The 19,769-nt window shown below is 39.9% G+C and overlaps 1 pseudogene; it reads right to left on the bottom strand.

The window, feature by feature from the left end:
• Positions 1–130: 130 nt before the first annotated feature.
• Positions 131–18,950, bottom strand: LOC130836338 (F-box/WD repeat-containing protein 11-like; annotated as a pseudogene).
• Positions 18,951–19,769: the final 819 nt, after the last annotated feature.

The following is a 19,769-nucleotide window of genomic DNA, read 5'->3' as shown; positions in this document are numbered from 1 at the left end:
CGTCTACTCAGCATCTAGAACCAATTCCAGCTTCAAAATTCAGCTGTAAAGAACTCCATTAGGCATTTAGTAGCCATGTAGCCAAGTAGTTCAAAAGTAGGAATCCCTGAAATGGGTAGAGTGCAGACTGTTATCTGGAGATGTAAGTGTATGTTTTGGAAGGAGAACAGGTCTCATTCTGGGCACTGGAAATCACATTTAAGAAATCCCAAATCAAAATCGTGTCATCATGGGAGCTGCTGGTAATCTGAAATTCATCAAATTCTAGCCAAAGCACACCTGGAGAATATTCCACCAGTGTGCGCAGATACAATATGATTGCTGGGGCTCAGAGGACCAGAGCAGCTTGCAAGTCCCAAACTTTGACTTTCCCATCATAGGCCCCACAGACAATCGTCATGTTAAACCGGCTGCATCAGACCAGTTCTTCATGTCTCTCCAGGACTCAAACAGACACATTCAGTATCCCACAGCCTGATGGTATTATCCAATGTTTCATTAACAATCAGCTGATACCTGTACTGGAGACAGGCATGTCTCGTTTGTGCCCATTCAGAATATATATAAATTCATAGATGTTCATGCTCCAGACTTTGATGGTCCTGTCACCAAAGGCAGACACAATGTACCTATCATCAAAGTCTATTATGTTGAAAGTAGTACAGTGGCCAACTAGGACACAGCGTAACATGATATTGGTGGTAGAAGCCATATCCCACACTGTGATGGAGCAGTCCTTGGAACAGGTCACCATTAGTCCATTGTTGAAGCGCACTTGCAGTACAGCCTCGTGGTCGTGGATCAACCTGTTCAGAACTTCACCAGTGTTCACATCCTGGACTCACTGTAGACTCTGAAGAGCCAGTTACAGGACACGTTCATCATACTAGAGACAAAGGACAGAGCCAGTGTGTCCTGTTAACACTTTTAAATATCCCAAGATGGTTTTATCCCAAATCTTAATAGAATTATCTAGTAGGCCACTGATAATTTTTCATCATCATACTGTAAACTGCAGACACTTTTACTATTTTCAGAGATGCACTGAATCCTCTCCAAGTTGTATCATCCACACCACTAGTTAAAATCTATAGTCTCCATATCACAAAGATTATCCAGGATCTTTGGGTATAATGACCTATAAAATGATTTGGGTGGAATTAGGCTTCCTGACTTCAAACTATACTTCAAACTATACTACAAGGTCACAGTAATCAAGACAGTATGGTACTGGCACAAAAATAGAAAGGAAGATCAATGGAACAGAATAGAGAACCCAGAGGTAAGCCCAAGCATATATGGGCACCTTGTCTTTGACAAAGGGGGCAAGAATATATAATGGAAATTAGACAGCCTCTTCAATAAGTGGTGTTGGGAAAATTGGACAGCTACATGTAAAAGAATGAAATTAGAACACTTCCTAACACCATACACAAAAATAAACTCAAAATGGATTAAAGACCTAAATTTAAGGCCAGACATTATAAAACTCCTAGAGGAAAACATAGGCAGAACACTCTGTGACATACATCAAAGCAAGATTCTTTTGGACCCACCTCCTAGAATAATGGAAATAAAATCAAGAATAAACAAATGGGACCTAATGAAACTTAAAAGATTTTGCGCTGCGAAAGAAACCATACACAAGACAAGAAAACCCTCAGAATGGGAGGAAATATTTGCCAATGAAGCAACTGACAAAGGATTAATCTCCAAAATATACAAGCAGCTCATGCAGCTTAATACCAAAAAAGCAAATAACGCAATCCACAAATGGGCAGAAGACCTAAATAGACATTTTTGCAAAGAAGATATGCAGATGGCTAACAAACATATGAAAGGATGCTCAACATCACAAATCATTAGAGAAATGCAAATCAAAGCCACAGTGAGGCATCACCTCACATGGATCAGAATGGCCATCATCAAAAAATCTAGAAACAACAAATGTTGGAGATGTTGTAGAGAAAAGGGAACTCTCCTGCATTGCTGGTGGGAATGTAAGTTGGTACAGCCACTATGGAAAACAGTTTGGAGGTTCCTTAAAAAACTACAAATAGAGCTACCATACGATCCAGTAATCCCACTCCTGGGCATGTACCCAGAGAAAACCATAACCCAAAAATAAACATGTACCATAATATTCATTGCAGCACTATTTACAATAGCCAGGACATGGAAGCCACCTAAGTGCCCATCAACAAATGAATGGATAAAGAAGATGTGGCATATATATACAATGGAATATTACTCACCCATGAAAAGGAATGAAATGGAGCTATATGTAATGAAATAGATAGACCTAGAGTCTGTCATACAGAGTGAAGTAAGCCAGAAAGAGAAAAACAATTACTGTATGCTAACTCATATACACGGAATCTAAAAAAAAAAAAATGGTACTGATGAACCCAGTGACAGGGCAAGAATAAGGATGCAGATGCAGAGAATACACTGGAGGATGCAGGGTTGGGGGGGGCGGGGGGGCAAAGGGGAAGCTGGGATGAAGTGAGAGAGTAGCATAGACATATATACACTACCAACTGTAAAATAGATAGCTAGTGGAAAGTTGCTATATAACAAAGGGAGATCAACTTGTTGATGGGTGCTGCCTTAGAGGGCCAGGACAGGGAGAGTGGGAGGGAGTCATGGGAGGGAGGGGATATGGAGATATATGTATAAATACAGCTGATTCTCTTTGGTGTACCTCAAAAGTTGGTAAAAGTGTGTAAAGCAATTATATTCCAATAAAGAGCTTAAAAAAATGATTTGGGAGGGCCATCTGTTCGTCTGTTTTTAAACAAGTACTGATCCCACCCCCTTCTTTCTTAAAGTCCCTTCAGTAGATGGTCAGTGTGCAACCTTCGTTCAATCAGCTTCTTCCAAAGTGTTACTTCAGAGATCACTCACTGCCATTCTTTACATACCAGCTCTGCTGCACACAGAGACCTGGCATCCAGGTAGTAAAGAATGTTTTCTGCTATGTGATCTAAGCCTTGCTCTGGTAAAGCGGTAATAAAGTCCTGCTGCAACATGGACTTCAGGTAAGGGTTAATATGTCCATGCTGGTCATGACACATTCATGAAATAAGATATTCCACAAATTCCACTTGATGTGATTCAGACCATTGGTCAAAATATTTAGCACACAAGGCTTTTTCTTTTTGATAGTTTCCTTCTGATGGCCGCTTTCTGGAGACCACTGATGATGTTCCATTACTTATCATGAGCTTGATTGTCTTGTCCTCAATCACCAGGTAGGGCTCGAAGGCACCCTGGTGGCCCTGCCTTTCTCTCCCCACGCAGCAGCAAAAGGCCTGTGCAGAGGAGGTGACAGTGGGAGCAGCAGGTCTCACTTTGTTAATCTATTCTTTGCCCTGCTTCAGTTAACATTCTCATTACTAATGCTTTGAATTCTTTGTATAGTTAATAGTTTATGTCCTTAGTTGTTTTTCAGGGGCTTCCTTTGCTCTTTCTGTGTTTTTAAATTGTTTTTAGTATTTATTTATTTATTATTTATTTCCATATAGTTGATTTACAATGTTTGGTTATTTTTTGTGTACAGCAAAGTGATTCATATATATATATTTCAGATTCTTTTTCATTATAGTTTATTACAACATATTGAATACAGTTTCCCATGCTATACAGTCAGAACTCGTTGTTTATCTATTTTGAACATGGTAGTTTGTATCTGCTAACCCCAAACTCCTAATTTATCCCTGCTTTCCCCTTCAGTAACCATAAGCTTGTCTCTATGTCTGTGAGTCTGTTTCTGTTTTGTAAGTAAATTCATTTGTACCATTTTTTTTAGATTCCACATATGTGATAACGTATGATATTTCCCTTTATCTGACTTACTTTACTTAGTATGATATTCTCTGGGTCTATCCATGTTGCTGCAAATGGCATCATTTCTTTCTTTTTTATGGCTGAATATTCCATTTTATATACACACACACATAGATATAGATATAGATATAGATATAGATATAGATATAGATATAGATATAGATATAGATAGATATAGATATAGATATAGATATAGATACACCATGCTTTCATCCATTCATCCGTTGATGGACATTTAGGTTGTTATCATTAGGTTGCTTCCATGTCTTGCAGTAGATAGTGCTGCAATGAACACTGGGGTGTGTGTATCTTTTCAAATTAGAGTTTTCTCTGGATATATGCTCAGGAGTGGGATTGCTGGAATGTATGGTAGCTCTATTTTTGTTTTTTTTAAGGAACCTCCATACTATTCCCCATAGTGGATGCAACAATTTTAATTTCCATCAAGTATGTAGGAGGGTACCCTTTTCTGCACATCCTCTCCAGCATTTATTATTTGTACACTTTTTCATGATGGCCAGTCTGGCTGGTGTGAGGTGATACCTCACTGTAGTTTTGATGTGCATTTCTCTAATAATTAGCAATGTTGAGCATCTTTTCATTTGCCTATTGGCCATTTGTGTGTCTTCTTATTTTTATTAATTTTTATTGGAGTATAGTTGCTTTACAATGTTATGTTAGCCTCCACTGCACAACAAAATGTATCAGCTATACACATACAGATATCCTCTCCCTTTTGGTCTTCCCTCCCATTTTAGGTTACCACAATGCGTTAGCTAGAGTTCCCTGTGCTATGTAGTATGTTCCCATCAGCTGTCTATCTTACACATAGTATCAACAATGTATATGAGTAAATCCCAGTTTCCATTTCTTCTCTCCCCATCCCTTTCCCCCTTGGTATCCATATATTTTTCTCTATATCTATGTCTCTATTTCCCCTTTGCAAATAAGATCATTTATACCATTTTTCTAGATTCCACATATATGCTTTATTATACAATATCTCCTTTTCTCTTTCTGACTTACTTCACTCTGTATGACATTCCTTAGGTCCATCCATGTCTCTACAAATGACACAATTTCATTCCTTTTTATGGCTGAGTAATATCCATTATATATATGTACCACATCTTCCTTATCCCTTCCTCTGTTGATGGATATTTAGGTTGCTTCCATGTCCTGGCTATTGTAAATAGTGCTGCTATGAACAATGGGGTGCATGTGCTTTTTTGAATTATGGTTTTCTCAGGGTATATGGCAAGTAGTAGGATTTTGGGGTGATATGGTAGTTCTATTTTTAGTTTTTTAAGAAATCCCCATACTGTTCTCCATAGTGGCTGTATCAATTTACATTCCCACCAACAGTGCAAAAGGGTTCCCTTTTCTCCATACCCTCTCCAGCATTTATTGTTTGTAGATTTTTGATGATGGCCATTCTGACCGGTGTGAGGTGATACCTTATTTTGGTTTTGATTTGCATTTCTCTAATAATTAGTGATGTTGAGCATCTTTTCATGTGCCTCTTGGCTATCTGTATGTCTTCTTTTCTGAAATGTCTATCTACGTCTTCCATCCAGTTTTGGATGGGGTTATTTGTTTTTTTGATATTGAGCTGCCTGAGCTGCTTGTATATTTTGGAGAGTAATCCTTGTTAGTTGCTTTGATCGCAAATATTTTCTCCCATTCTGAGGGTTGTCTTTTTGTTTTCTTTATAGTTTCCTTTGCTGTGCAAAGCATATAAGTTTGATTAGGTCCCATTTGTTTATTTTTGCTTTTATTTCTATTGCCTTGGGAGATTGACCTCAGAAAACAGTGCTATGATTTATGTCAAAGAATGTTTTGCCTATGTTCTCTTCTGGGAGTTTTATGGGTTCATCTTATATTTAAGTATTTAAGCCATTTGAGTTTATTTTTGTGTATGGTGTGAAGGAGTGTTCTACAATAACTTCATTGATTTACATGCAGCTGTTCAACTGTCCCAACACCACCTGCTGAAGAGACTGTCTTTTCTCCATTGTATTTTCTTGCCCCTTTCTCAAAGACTAATTGACCATAGCTGTGTCTGTTTATTGTGGGGGCCTCTATTCTGTTCCATTTATCCATATGTTTGTTTTTCTGGCAATACCACACTGTTTTGATTACAGTAACTTTGTAGTATTGTCTGAAGTCTGGGAGCATGATGCCTCCAATTTTGTTCCTTTTCCTCAGGATCGCTTTGGCATTTCTGGGTCTTTTATAGTTTCATATAAATTGTAGGAATATTTGTTCTAGTTCTGTGAAAAATGTCATGGGTAATTTGATAGGGATCAAATTAAATCTGTAGATTTCTTTGGGTAGTATGGCTCTTTTTAACAATATTAATTTTTCCAGCCCAAGAGTATGAGACATCTTTCCATTTCTTTAAATTGTTTTCAATTTTCTTTTTCTTTCTTTTTTATTCTGATCTTTGTTGGAATATAATAGCTTTACACTGTTGTGCCAGTTTCTGCTATACAACAAAGCCAATCAGCTGTATTTATGCATCGATATCTCCTCCCTCTTAAGCCTCCCTCCCACCCTCCCTATCCCACCCCTCTAGGTCATCAGCAATCATTGAGTTGATCTCCATGTGTTAGGCAGTTTCTTCCCATTAGCCATCTGTTTTACATTTGGTAGTGTACAAATGTCAGTACTACTTTTTCACTTTGTCCCAGCTTCTCCCCCCGCCCCCGCCATTGTGTACTCAAGTCTGTTCTCTACACCTGCATCTTTATTTCTCCTTTGCCACTAAGTTCATCAATACCATTTTGTAGATTCCATATATATGTGTTAGTATACAGTATTTGTTTTTCTCTTTCTGACTTACTTCACTTTATATGACAGATTCTAGGTCCATCCACCTCACTACAAATAACTCAATTTCATTCCTTTTAATGGCTGAGTAATATTCTATTGTATATACATGCCATATACACTTTATCCATTCATCTGTTGATGGACATTTAGGTTGGTTCCATGTCCTGGCTATTGTAAATAATGCTGCAGTGAACATCGTGGTATATGTATCTTTTTGAATTACGTTTTTCTCCAGGTATATGCCCAGTAGTGGGATTGCTGGGTCATATGGTAGTTCCATTTTTAAGTTTTTTAAGGAATCTCCATACAGTTTTCCTAGTGCCTGTGTTACTTTACAGTCCTACCAACAGTGCAGGAGGGTACCCTTTTCTCCACAGCCTCTCCAGCATTTATTGTTCTTAGATTTTTTGATGATGGCCAATCTGACTGGTATGAGATGATACCTCATTTGGGTTTAGATTTGCATGTCTCTAATGATTAGTGATGTTGAGCATCTTTTCACATGTTTGTTGGCCATCTGTATGTCTTCTTTGGAGAAATGTGTGTTTAGGTCTTCTGCCCATTTGTGGATTGGGTTATTTGCTTTTTTGGTATTAAGCTGCATGAGTTGCTTGTATATTTTGGAGATCAATCCTTTGTCCATTGCTTCGTTGGCAAGTATTTTCTCCCATTCTGAGGGTTGTCTTCTTGTTTTGTTTACGGTTTCTTTCACTTTTAAGTCTCATTAGGTCCCATTTGTTTATTTTTGTTTTTATTTCCATTACTCTGGCAGGTGGGTCAAAAAAGATCTTGCTGTCTTTATGTCATAGAGTGCTCTGTCTGTTTTCCTCAAAGAATTTTATAGTGTCAGGCCTTACATTTAGGTCTTTGATCCATATTGAGTTTATTTTTGTGTATGATGTTAGGGAATGTTCTAAATTCATTCTTTTACAAGTAGCTGTACTGTTTTCCCAACACCATTTATTGATGAGTCTGTCTTTTCTCCATTGTATACTCTTTCCTCCTTTGTTGAAGGTAAGGTGACCACATATGCCTGGGTTCACCTCTGGGCTTTCTATCCTGTTCCATTGATCTATATTGCTGTTTTTGTGCCAGTATGATACTGTCTTGATTAACTGTAGTTTTGCAGTATAGTCTGAAGCCAGGGAGTCTGATTCCTCCAGCTCTGTTTTTTCTTCTGAAGATTGCTTTGGCTGTTTGGGGTCTTTTGTGTTTCCATATAAATTGTTTAATTTTTTGTTATAATTTGGTAAAAATGCCATTGGTAATTTGATAGGTATTGCATTGAATCTTAAGATTATTTGGGGTATTATAGTCATTTTCACAATGTCAATTTTTCCAACCCAAGAACATGGTATATTTCTCCATCTGTTTGTGTTGATTTCTTTTATCAGTGTTTTATAATTTTCTGCATACGGGTCTTTTGCCTCCCTAGGTAGGTTTATTCCTAGGTATCTTATTCTTTTTGTTGCAATGGTAAAAGGGAATGTTTCACTAATTTCTCTTTCTGATTTTCATTGTTAGTGTATAGGAAGGCATTAATTTTGTAACCTGCAACTTTACAGAATTCTTTAACTCTAACAGTTTTCTGGTGGCATCTTTAAAGGTTTTCTATATATAGTATCATATAATCTGCAAAGAATGACAGTTTCACTTCTTATTTTCCAGTTTGGATTCCTTTTATTTCTTTTTCTTCTGTGATTGCTGTAGCTAAAAATTCAAAAGTATTTTGAATAATAGTGGTGAGATTGGGCAACCATGTATTGTTCCTGATCTTAGAGGAAATGCTGTCAGTTTTTCAACATTGAGGGTGATGTTAGCTGTGGGTTTGTCATCTATGGGCTTTATTATGTTGAGGTAGGTTCCCTCTATGCCCACTTTCTGGAGAGTTTTTTTTTTTTTTTATCATAAATTGGTGTGGAATTTTATCAAAAGATTTTCTGCATCTTTTGAAATTATCATATGTTTTTTATCCTTCAGTTTGTTAATATGGTGTATCTCACTGATTCATTTGTGTATATTGAAGAATCATTGCATTACTGGGATAAAACCTACTTAATCATGGTGTATGATCCTCTTAATGAACTATTGGATTCTGTTTGCTTATATTTTGTTGAGAATTGTTGCATCTATATTCATCAATGATACTGGCCTGTAATTTTTGTGTGTGACATCTTTGTCTGGTTTTGGTATCAGGGTGATGGTGGCCTTGTAGAATGGGTTTGGCAGTATTCCTCCCTCTGCTATATTTTGGAAGAATTTCAGAAGGATAGGTGATAGTTATTTCCTAAGTATTTGGTAGAATTAGCCTGTGAAGCCATCCTGCCCTTGTGTTTTTTTTGTTGGAAGATTTTTAATCACAGTTTCAATTTCAGTGCTTGTGGTTGGTCTGTTCATATGAAGCTTGTACTTTTCTAAGAATTTGTTCATTTCTTCCAGGTTGTCCATTTTACTGGCATTTAATTTTTTGTAGTAGTCCCTCATGATCCTTTGTATTTCTGCAGTGTCAGTTGTTACTTATCCCTTTTCATTTCTGATTCTGTCGATTTGAGTCTTCTCCCTTCTTTTCCTGATGGGTCTGGCTAATGGTTTATTTGTTTATCTTCTCAAAGAACCATCTTTTAGTTTTGTTGATCTTTGCAATTGTTTCCTTCATTTCTTTTTCATTTATTTCTGATCTGATTTTTATGATTATTTTCCTTCTGTTAACTTTGGAATATTTTTGTTCTTCTTTCTCTAATTTCTTTACATGTAGGGTTAGGGTTTTTTTGTTTTTTTTTTGTTTTTTTTTTGTTTTTTTTTGTTTTTTTTTTTGAGATTTTTCTTGTTTCTTGAGGTAGGATTGTGTTGCTATACACTTCCATCTTAGAACTGCTTTTGCTGTATCCCAGAGGTTTTGGGTCATTGTGTTTTCATTGTCATTTGTTTCTAGGTATTCTTTGATTTTCTTTTTGATTTCTTCAGTGATCTTTTGGTTACTTAGTAGTGTACTGTTTAGCCTCCATGTGTTTGTATTCTTAACAGTTTTTTTTTCCATGTAATTGATATCCCAGTCTCAGAGTGTTGTGGCCCAAAAAGATACTTGATATAATTTCAATTTTCTTAAATTTAATGAGGCTTGATTTTTGACCCAAGATGTGATCTATCCTGGAGAGTGTTACACATGCACTTGAAAAGAAAATGTACTCTGTTGTTTTTGGATGGAAAGTTTTGGGTCAACTAAGTCTATCTGGTCTAATGTGTCATTTAGAGCTTGAGTTTCTTTATTTAATTTTTGTTTGGGTGATATGTCCATTGGTGTAAGTGGGGTGTTAAAGTCCCCTGCTATTATTCTGTTACTATCAATTTCCCCTTTTAGGGCTGTTAGCATTTGCCTTATGTATTGTGGTGTTCCTGTGTTGGATGCATAAATATTTACAATTGTTATATATTCTTCTTGGATTAAGCCCTTTATCATTATGTAGTGTCCTTCCTTGTCACTTGTAATTGTCTTTATTTTAAAGTCAGTTTTGTCTGATATGAGTATTGCTACCCAGCTTTCTTTTGATTTTCATTTGCATGGACTATCTTTTTCCATTCCCTCACTCTCAGTGTATGTGTGTCCCTAGGTTTGAAGTGTGTCTCTTGTGGACAGAATATATATGGGTCTTGCTTTTGTATCCATTCAGCCAGTCTGTGTCTCTTGGTTGGAGCATTTAACCCATTCACATTTAAGGTAATGATCAATATGTATGCTCCTATTATCATTTTTTAAATTGTTTTGGGTTTGTTTTTGTAAGTCTTTTCCTTCTCTTGTGTTTCCTGCCTAAAGAAGTTCCTTTAGCATTTGTTGTAAAGCTGGTCTGGTGGTGGTAAATTCTCTTAGTTATTTCTTATCTTAAAGCTTTTAATTTCTCCTTCAAATTTGAATAAAATCCTTGCTAGGTAGTGTAATATTGATTGTAGGTTTTTCCCTTTCATCACTGTAAATATATCCTGCCACTCTCTCTGGCCTATAGAGTTTCTGCTGGAAGATTAGCTGTTAGCCTCATGGGAATTCCCTTGTATGTTATTTTTTGGTTTTCCCTTGCTACTTTTAATATTTTCTTTGTATTTAATTTTTGATACTTTAGTTAATATGTGTCTCAGTGTGTTTCTCCTTGGGTTTACCCTATATGGAACTCTGTGCTTCCTGGAATTGATTGACTATTTCTCTTCCCATGTTAGGGAAGTTTTCTACTGTAATCCCTTCAAATATTTTCTCAGACCCTTTCTTTTTCTCTTCTTCTGGGACACCTATAATTCGAATGTTGGTATGTTTAATGTTGTCCCAGAGGTCTCTGACACTGTCCTCAATTCTTTTCATTTTTTTTTTATTCTGCTCCATGCCAGTTATTTCCACTGGCATTCTATCTTCCAGGTCATATCAGTTACTCTGCTCTGCATTCCTTCTAGAGTATTTTTAATTTCACTTATTGTGTTGTTTATTAGTGTTTTGTTGCTCTTTAGTTCTTTTAGCTCTTTGTTAAACATTTCTTTCATTTGCTCCATCTGTGCCTCCAAGATCTTAGATCATCTTTACTATCATTTTTTTGAATTCCTCTTCGGGTAGTCTGCCTATCTCTTCTTCATTTGTTTGTCATGTGAGTTTTTACCTTGTTCCTTCACCTGCTGTATCTTTCTCTGTTTTCTCATTTTGTTTAACTTACTGTGTTTGGGGTCTTCTTTCCTCAGGTTTCAGGGTCATAGTTCCTTTTAATTTTGTTGTCCATCCCTAATAGGGCGGTTTGTCCAGTGGTTTTTGGAGGCTTCCTTTTGGGGGGGACTGGTGCCTGTGTTCTTGTGTGTGGAGCTGGATCTTGTCCTTCTGAGAGTTCCAGGGGCTGACAGGGGCTGACTTGGCCAGGGGAAGGCTGGAAGAACTGGAAAAACATGGCTTAACCTCACTGATTCTTTAAGACTGATTCTTAATGACTCTCACTTGTGATCTTGATTAACAACTAGTGTGGTGGTTATTTGGGACATTACAGATCACCCAGTAATGAAATTCTCTGTTCTGATGAATATCATGAATGTTTCTAAAGAAACAATCAATCCTAACAATCAACCCCAACAATCAACCCTAAGATGAGACTGTAATTAACTCTGCTCTGAAGGTATATAGCTTGCTCATGTACGACCCCTTTGTGGGTCTCTCCATCCCCTTCTGGTGTCTGTGCCAGAAGCTGTTGTACTTTCTTCTTAATAAACTGTTGTTCTGTAACTGAAACCTGAGTGGCAGCTTGTTATTGATCCCAAGGAGAAATTATTTTCCTTTGGAGATCATGAATCCTCTCCCTAGATGGATGCTACAACATCACTGTGGGGGCTCATCTGAGATCAACAACAAGGTAAGGTTGCTCAGGCTTTTTCTGATTTCTGCCCTCTCCTGTCTTTACTAACCTGTTCACTACAGTATGAGTGATTGAGAGAGTGAGATGTCCAATTGAAGATGGAGCGCATGTGGAGTCCTGCTCCACGATTCTGTGAGTGTCTTTATATGGCTAAGGGCAGCCCATAAGGGAGCCTGTCAGGGGATTATACTGACTTGCCAATGCTAAGAAGCACTCCACGTCCCTGAGGGGGGAGTGGCCGGATGAGGATGAAGTGTTTGGATTTTCTTTATTCCTCCCCATCTACCCCTTTCTTTTCTGGCCTCTTTGAACATTTTTCTGTGACCTGGGGAAGTTATGGGACTAACCTGACACTCAGGGTATGCAAGGCTCAGGGCATCTGCTTTCCCTGATGTTACTGCCGTTTTCTGCTGATTCCCATATCAAGACAACACTTGGTGTACTAGGCCTCGTCCCTATAGAGACATATGATTCCATTTACATTGCTTGTTGATACACTGTCAGGAGAAGCATGTTAAAGGGTTGGGAGGCACCCTAGGCCCAGGCACCGCTCTGCAGCTAGAGATCATGTGATTAGTAGCTATTAGCTGAGCTAGACCTAGGAGAGATTGTTCACTTCAATGGCTATGTCTTGAGATTCTATGGATAGAGACCCTTATGACTTGTATTGACTTTCTCAGAACTCTGAATGGGAACCCCTTCATATGGGTAGATTGGAAATGCAGTGGACTTCTTTGTTTGATCTCTCTGGCCAGTAGTGGACCACCTTACGATCTTAAATTATTGTTAAAAAAAACTGCTAATGTATTCTTATTGTTCCATCTGCTGCATAAGGATGAGTGCTTTTGAAGATCCCGAGGACTTTCCTTTGGATTATCCACCCCCTCTGTGGCCATCTCTACACCATTTCTTTTGCTATCATCTAACATGGTGTGGAAATTCCAGAGTGTGGTATTATGGAATTCAAAACAGGCCAATAAAAGTATATCTCTTCCACAGAGATTACCCCCCTCCATTGTTGTGTCCTAGAAGGAAAACTCAGGTGCTTTCACTTCGGCAGTTGGCATGGGAAGACTATCAACGAACTACCCTATTACATCCAGGGTGGTATGTTAGGTGACAGGGCAATCCTATAAATGTTTTAATGGTGAAGAACTGGCAACATATCTGGAATGATGCCAGATACACCGCTGGCTCATCCCCACCCCCACTTGTTGGTGGAATGAGTGGGGAGGAGGGGCACCTGTGTCAGTAAAAAGGGGGCAGAATAAGTCTGACCAGAGGAGGAGGAAGCTTTAGGTGGAAGTCTGCCTCCACCCCCATTTGGGATTGGGAGGGACACCTCCTAGCAAATAGGCACTGGATGCCGTATCTTTGTTTTACAGATGGGAGCTTCACAAAGTTCCATTCCCACCCCTTTGGATTGCATCCTGAAGAGCTGGGACAAGTTGATCCACAGAGTCTAAACAAGAAGAGCCTGATTTTCTTTTGTAATACTGCCTGGCCACAATCCCCTTTGGGAGATGGTGAACTTTGGCCCCAGGGAGGGACACAATTATAATACAATCCTTCAACTTGATTTGTTTTGCAGAAGGCAAGGGAAATGGGTAGAAGTTCCTTATGTAGTGCTGTTTTTTACCCTAAGGGATAGACCTGAGGTGTGTGCCAAGAATAATATCATGATGATGACTCTCCCTCTCTCTCAGTTACCCCCATATCCTTTGAGGGAACTAGGCAGATGCCTCAATTACCCTTGGCTCTCCTGGAATCAGACTGGGAGGTACAGTTCAATCAGGGAGAAAATAATAAGTTACCTGTTAAGACCTCTTTCGAGTCCAAACTTCCTAAAATGATGCCTCTTCAAGAAATGGCTAATGAAGAGTTTGGACCCACAAAAATTCAAAAACACTTTTCTTATCAGGAAGTACAAAGGGTGAAAGGAGACTTGGGAGACTATTTAGAAGACCCTGATAAATATTTAAAGACTTTTATGACTCTTAGTCACTTATATGATTTGGCTTGGAAAGATGTGATGATGTTATTAAGTCAGACTCTGACCCAGGATTCTCTAGACAGAGTTTTATCTGAAGCTTGGAAGTGTGGGGATGAATGGTATGAATCAAATGCTAGGGGGAAATCTGAGGAAGAAAGTAAGGCACTTCCCATTGGAGTGCAAGCTGTTCCCCTGACTGAACCTGATTGGGATTTTGATACTGAAAGGGGTGAATGGTTTAGAAATCATTTTGTCACATGTATGCTGTGGGACTACAGAAGGCAAGAGCCGAGCCCCTTAACCAAATTGGCAGATATTGACCAAGGAGAGAGGGTGTCTCCTGCCAGATTTTTAGAAAGGCTGAGAGAAGCCCTACACAAATTTACTGATTTAGATCCTGACAGCCCTGAAGCCAAAGTTATTTTGAAGGATAAATTCCTCAGTCAGTCAGCACCAGATATTCAAAAGAAATTACATGAACATGCTTTTGGACCAGACCAGTCTTTAGACAGACTATTACAATTGGTCAAACAGTTTATTATGGTCAAGATGCCAAGGAGGAAAAATGTAGACAAAGGAGAACAAAGGAGAGAGCTGAAGCCTTGGTGATGGCAGTCCAGGCTGTAATGAAACAACCCAGAGCAGGCTATAATGAAACAACCCAGGAAGTTCCTCACATTGGGGCTTCCCTGGCAAGGGACTGATCTGCTTTCTTTGTGGGAAGGAGGGGCACTTCAGATGAGAGTGTCCCTGGGCTGTAAAGCCACCCCGGCTCCTTGTCCTATATGCAAGGGACCACACTGGAGGAGGAACTGCCCCCAGGGGTGAAGGTCTCAGGGATCAGACCTCCCAGAAACCCAACATTGATGGGGCCTGGGGGTCTCCACACAGCCCCCTGCCATCATAACATCTGAGAACCCTGGGTGCAAGTAACAGTGGGTGGCTAATCTATGAACTTCTTATTAGACACCGGGGCAACTTTCTCCATTCTTGCTGAGACCCCTGGTCCACTTTCCTCTCATTCTATGACCATAAGGGACTGCCTGGTCAAACAAAATGATATTACTTTAGTCAGCCTTTAAGCTGTAATTGGGACTCTGTCCTTTTTTCTCATGCCTTTCTGATAGTGCCTGAGACTCCATTTCCCCTATTAGGATGAGACATATTAATGAAAATTCAAGTGCCAGTGTATATGAATATCGAGGCCTCTGATCCTCGATGCCTTTCTCTGGTAGAAACACAAGTAGATCCTGAAGTATGGGCTGAAGGAGGAAAGATTGGAAAAGCTAGATATGCAAAACCTGTGGTAATCAAACTTAAAGATTCTAGTCTTTTTCCCCATCAAAAACAATATCCTCTGAGACCAGAAGTTAAAGAGGGATTAAAGCCAATTATTGAAAATCTAAAACAACAGAGACTACTAGTACCCTGTAATAGTCCTTGTAATACTCCAATTTTCAGAATTAAGAAACCCAATAGTCAGTGGCATTTAGTACAGGACTTGAGAATTATTAAGGAGGCTGTGATTCCTTTGCATCCTGTAGTTCCTAACCCTTATACCTTGTTCTCAGATATACCAGAAAGTGCAGCCTGGTTTACTGTTTTAGATTTAAAAGATGCTTTCTTTTTTATTCTGCTGGAGACTGAAAGCCAATTTCTGTTTGCCTTTGAGGATCCTACCCAACTGGCTGTTCAACTTACTTGGACAGTGTTGCCCCAAGGCTTTCAAGATAGCCCTCATTTATTTAGACAAGCTCTATCACAAGACTTACAAAGGTTCTCAGATCCCAGAGCAGTTGTTCTACAATATGTGGATGACATTCTGATTTGTACAGGTACTGAGGAACACTGCTCTAGTATCACTGAAAATTTATTAAATTTCTTGGCAGACTGTGGTTATTGGGTTTCAAGAGCCAAAGATCAACTATGTAAATCTTCTGTCAAATATTTGGATCTTATAATTTCTCAAGGCTCAAGGGCTTTAGGGCCTGAAAGAATTGAACCTATTCTCAAGCATCTTTACCTGCCAATTTAAGGCAGTTAAGAAGATTTTTGGGTCTATTGGCTGTTGTAGGATCTGGATTCCTGGGTACGGGAAATTAGCTAAACCTCTATATCAGCTCTTGATAGACACCCAGGAAGCTAACACAGATCAGATCCTATGGACACCTGAAGCCCAAAATGCCTTCAAGGCTCTTCAACAGACCTTGATGCAGGCACCAGTTCTTAGTCTCCCCACAGGACAGGAATTCAATCTGTATATTACTGAAAGAAAGGGAATAGCCTTTGGGGTCATAAGCCAACCTAAAGGACCCCAACAACAACTGGTGGCTTATTTAAGTAAAACTTTAGATGTGGTGGCCCAGGGATGGCCTCACTGTCTGAGGATAATGGGAGCTATCTCTTTGCTTGTACCTGAAGCTCTCAAATTTACTAATGGCTGGAACCTGACAGTTCTTACTTCTCATGATGTATCTGGGCTTCTTAACTCTAAAAGTAATTTTTGGATGTCTAATATAACCCACTATACCAACCACATGAGTCAGATGATGAAGTCCTTAAGCTCACCTGATGTCTTTCTTTGGGATAACTTTAGGTGACCTGGATTACAGGATCATCATGGGGAAGGATGTTATTAACTGCTACTATATGTATCATTTTATTCTTATTGTTTGCTCCTTGTCTTTTTAATTGTATGAGCAGATTAATTTCCAGATGGCTGTGAGCCTTCAACTTACAGATGGTTGTGGAGCATTCTTCCATTTATCACCTGGACTATGCTTGATTTTACTTAGGCCCTTTGGGTCTCGGGTCCCCCAGAAGGGATGATGGAAATAATGCTGCTCTCCCTTGAATGACGATGCCCCTTCTCAGCAGGAAGTAGTTACAGGAACAAGGTGCCCCTTTTCCCTGCAGCATTAATTTCCATCTCAAAGAGGGGGAGTTATGAGAATTCCAGGGGCTGAAGGGGCTGACTTGGCCAGGGAAAGGCTGGAAGAACTGGAAAAACGTGACCTAACCTCACTCATTCTGCTGGGATGAAGTGAAAGAGTAGCATAGACATATATATACTACCAATTGTAAAATAGATAGCCAGTGGGAAGTTGCTGTACAACAAAGGGAGACCAACTGGATGATGGATGATGACATAGAGGGCCGGGATGGGGAGGGTGGGGGGGAGTCATGGGAGGGAGGGAATATGGGGATATGTGTATAAATACAGCTGATTGACTTTGGTGTACCTCAAAAACTGATACAAGAGTGTAAAGCAATTATATTCTAATAAAGAGCTTAAAAAAAAACCTTATTCTTAATGACTCTCCTTTGTGATCTTGATTAACAACTAGGGTGGTGGTTACCTGGGACATTACAGATCACCAAGTAATGAAATTCTCTGTTCTGATGAATATCACGAATGTTTCTAAAGGAATAATCAATCCTAACAATCAACCCCAACAATCAATTCTAAGGTGGGGACTGTAATTAACTCTGCTCTGAAGGTATATAGCTTGCTCATGTACGACCCCTTTGTGGGCCTCTCCACCCCCTTCTGGTGTCTGTGCCAGAAGCTGTTGTATTTTCTTCTTAATAAACTGTTATTCTGTAACTTAAACCTGAGCAGCGGCTTGTTATTGATCCCGAGAATTTCTTTTCCTTCAGAGATCATGAATCCTCTCCCTAGACGGATTTGATGGCATCACTTCTATTGTGCAAGGCCATGTCTTGTGGTGTGTTTTGGTGTGTTTGTGAGCTTAGCATGACTATAGGTAGTCTGTCTGCTAATGGGTGGGGTTATGTTCTTGTCTTCCTAGTTGTTTGGCATGAGGCATCTAGCACTGGAGCTTGCTGGCCTTTGGGTGAAGTTGATTCTTAGTGTTAAGAATGAAACCTCTGGGAGAACTCTTGCTGACTAATACTCCATGGGGTCAGGAGTTCTCTGGTGGTCCAATGTCCTGGACTCAGCTCTCCTGCCTCAGAGGTCCAGGTCCAATCCCTGGCTTGGGCACCAAGACCCCGGAAGCTGCGCAGCACGGAGGAAAAGGAGGAATAAGAAAAGAAAAAAAAAGGAAGAAAGAAAAAGAACAGACAAAATCCCAAGGCAGATGGTAAAAGCAAAACTAAGCAGTCAAAATCACACAAAGACATGTACACACTTGCACTCACAAAAAGAAAAGAAAAGAGAAGAGAAAAAAAAAACAAAAGAAAAAGAGAAAACAAAGAAAAAAGTAATCAAACCAATAAACAAACCTGCATATGAATATATACAGCAAAGATTAAATAACAAATACATAAAACCAGGAACAAGTCAAGCAAACCAGGAAGTCCTCCACTACTTCTAGGTAGGTCTCTGCACCTGCTCTGGGCACGGTGGAGTCAACTCAGACTCTGATCTGGTCTTTGTCCTGCATGTACTTGCCTGCAAATACACAGTTGCCCCCTAAGTCTGCAGCCTCTACTGTAGAAATACTGATCTATTCAGGTAATCCACAGATGCCAGGTCTATCAAGCCGACTGTGCGTATTAAATCTTTTCCTCCTATAGCTGTTTCCCTTTTTCTTCTTTGGTCCTACAGTTCCCAGGGATCAGTTTTGGTTTTGGTTTGATCTCTGCATGTGGGCTGCTCTCAGGTGTCGGTTCCCTGCCAAGGCAAGAGGGGGTGAAAGAGGGTGATTGGGGCTCACTTGCAAATTCAGGCCATGGGGAGGGAGGGATATGGCAGTCTAATTGAAACTGGTGGGAGTGCTTGCAGCAGCAGAGGTCATCATGACCCTGAGGTGTGCCATGCATTCTCCCAGGAAAGCTGGTCCTGAACACGGGACCTTTGCAGGTGGCGGGCTGCACCTGCTGCTGAGAGGGTTTGGCCAATGACTGACCTTGCACACAGGACCCTTGGTGGCCATGGTGGTTCTGTGTTCTGATATAACACCTGCAGCTCACGGTGGCACTCATGCTGACACTGTCTTCCAGCCTGTGAGGACATGGAGCCGGAAGCTCCTATGGCTCCTCTTGAGAACGCTGAAACAAAGATTTCCTGCCTCTCCATCATGCCCAGGCTTTTCCCCAGACTCCCTCCTAGCTAGCTGTGGCACAGTAAACCCAAAGGCTGTTTTCACACAGCCAACCCCAGTTCCCTCCCTAGTGTCTACTCTCCAAAGCCCAAGTTTCAGTGCCCAACTCTACCCACTGCTGCAAGCAAGCAGACAAGCTTCTCAGGCTGGGAAGTGTTGCTTGGCACTGATTCTCCATGAGGGAATCTTTCCACTCTGCCCCCTGCACACCTGTTTTTTCTTTCTCCTCTAGGGGCTCCGAAGCTACCCCTCATCCATTCCCATCAGTGAGGGGGCTTTCTAGTGTGTGGAATCTTTCCCCCCTTCACAGATCCCTCCAAAAGGAGCATGTCTCCTAGGGATTCCTTTGTCTACCCAGTTACATGGGGATTTCCTTGCCTTTTTGGAAGTCTGAGGTCCCCTGCCAGCATTCAGAATGTGTTCTTTAGGAGCTGTTCCATATGTAGATGTATTTTTGATGCATTTGTGGAGAGCGAGGTGATTTCCATGTCTTACTCCTCTGCTATCTTCCTGTCCCTCTCGTCCTTTAGCTCTTTAAGAATGTTTAAGTCAGTTTATTTAAAGTCTTTTCTGGTAGGCCTAATGTCTCTGCTTTCTCAAGGACAGTTTGTGTTCATTTGTCCTGTGAGTGGATTATACTTTCTTGTTTTC

This window comes from Hippopotamus amphibius, chromosome 15 (genome assembly GCF_030028045.1).
Source record: "Hippopotamus amphibius kiboko isolate mHipAmp2 chromosome 15, mHipAmp2.hap2, whole genome shotgun sequence".
In the NCBI taxonomy this organism is placed as follows: domain Eukaryota; kingdom Metazoa; phylum Chordata; class Mammalia; order Artiodactyla; family Hippopotamidae; genus Hippopotamus; species Hippopotamus amphibius.
This window is presented reverse-complemented; position numbering and strand designations above follow the sequence as displayed.